General features: G+C 63.0%; 1 protein-coding gene across 2 annotated transcripts in view; it reads left to right on the top strand.

Annotated features, from left to right (window-relative positions):
* The window catches only part of MACROD1 (MACRO domain containing 1), a 116,763-nt gene that overhangs the window by 6,380 nt on the left and 108,366 nt on the right, over positions 1 to 2,017 (top strand). The window lies entirely within an intron of this gene.

Raw genomic sequence — 2,017 nt, forward strand, 5'->3', positions numbered from 1 at the left:
AGGGGCTGGGGGTGTCCAGGGCATGGGGGGTGGGCAGGAGGGGCCACAGCCTGGGCCAGTGGCCAGTGTGGCGCCTGGCCTTGGCCCTGTGGAAGGACGCGCCGCAGGCTGGGGGAGCAGGGGCTGGTTGGGCAGCCAGTGTGCAGTGGGGGGCAGAGCGGCGGGGCTGCGGGGTGCGCGGAGGCCCCAGTTTTAAAAGCTAAGGTGGCCAGGAAGGTGTCTGAGCGCAGACAGGGTGGTCATGCGGGGGTCACCGGCCGTCGGCTGGTACCGCGACCTTTGTGCCCAGTGACCTGAGGGCAGGCCGTGGTGGTGGGAGGGGGGCTGCCGTTTCTCAGCACAGCTGGAGGGCAGCGGGTGGGGGGCTTGGGAGAGGAGAGAAGGGGACCCCACTTCCTGCTGCAGTGGCAGCCAGAGGGGCCGCCAGCAGGGTCATGTGGAGAGGAGCCTGCCGCTGGGGCTTGGGGGTGGGATTTTCTCTAAGGCGTTCGGGCTCTGGGGGAGCGGCCTCCACAGGTACCCAGGGCCTCCCTGCCTCTCCCTCCCCCTCAGATTGTTCCATGGGGACTTTCAGGGATATTTGTCAGGTGATCTCTCTGGAAACTGCTGGGGACAACGAGAGCCTGGAGGGCGGAGAGTGGGGGCAGGGGACAGGGTGGCCTCTCTGAATGTAGGAGGAGCGCTCTGTACCCCCAAGAGGTCAATCAAGGCATAGAGAACACTTAGTTCCTCCCAGATACCTGGCCTATTCCCAGCGCCACTCCCAGAGCATGAGGGAGCGGTGAATGGGGAACCTTGGCCTGCCCCTCTTCTGAGTCTTTTTTTTGCATCCCGGGACGGGGGACCCTACAGTGCCCCTAGTAGTTGTAGGGTCAGGAGGGCCCAGACTGCCGCTGCCGCTGCCGCTGCCGCTGCCGTGTGGGGTGTCTCCTGACAAGTCGGGAAGCCCTGTGTGGCGTGGGTGTTTGTGGAGGGGGAGGGAACTGGCTTCTGGAAAGTGTGGACGAACAGATTGGGGGTGCTGCTGGCCTTTACTGTGCTCCGGGACTGAGGACCTGCTTGTGAGCTGTCTGATCCTTGAGAATGCTTCTCAGCATCCTTGAGAAGCAGATGCCACCAGCCTAAGTGGCCTTGGTGAGGGATGGGGCACGGCCTCGTCAACCCCAGTGCCCCAGATGTCACCTCCACAGGAGACTCGGGAGGGGATTCCTTCCCCCAGTCTCCTCAGCTGGCCCCCCTCCTTCCAGGCGTCGAGTTCCTTGATTGTAATCTTTGTCATTTCTTCTCCCGCGGTCAGTGGTCTGTGGTCAGTGGGGGCTACTCCATCTGGGATGCAGAGCAGGCGGCTGAGAGCCTGGGTGACCGGATGGCCTCGGAACAGCAGGGGGAGCCCGCGAGCCAGGAGCCTGGACCGTTGCTCTGCAGAGCGGTGGGGGGTACCGGGAGCTCCTCCACCAGGGGCCCTCCAAAGCCAGGGCTGGAGGCGGGGGCAGGTGGCCAGCTTGAGCACCCAGCTCTGTGACCACGAGTAGCCCCAAGCTCCCTGGCTGCACCTACCCCGCTTTCTTGTCCATAGAATGTGGACCGTTCAAGCTCCCCGGCTCTTGCTGGAGACACCCCAGTGGGGCCTGTGGCTCTTTCCCTACAAATAATGACCATGAAGATGTAGCACGTTGATAATGCACCCCATTGCTGATGGGACAGAACTGATTTGGGGTGTCCACTGGCTTGGCTTAGCTGCTGCACAAACTTGAGACTCCCCCCGAAGGGCTACTTACACTCCCTTCTGTGAGAAGAAGACGGGGCTGTGGATGCATGGTTGTGACTGAGTAGAATTCTGACTTTGGGTCCGAGCTGCCTGAGATATGCTCTCTGCCTCCCGGGCCTCAGTTTCCACTCCTGCACAAAGAGGGCCGGACAGGGAAAGCCAGGGGCCTCTGGGCGCCTCCCTGGACACCCCTGCCCGTCGGCCTGCGGGGTAGAGCAGGGTGGGTTTGTGTCCTTGCAGGAGGTGAGA

The sequence above is a fragment of the Condylura cristata genome, unplaced genomic scaffold, assembly GCF_000260355.1.
Source record: "Condylura cristata isolate star-nosed mole 26May11 unplaced genomic scaffold, ConCri1.0 scaffold00015, whole genome shotgun sequence".
Lineage (NCBI taxonomy): Eukaryota > Metazoa > Chordata > Mammalia > Eulipotyphla > Talpidae > Condylura > Condylura cristata.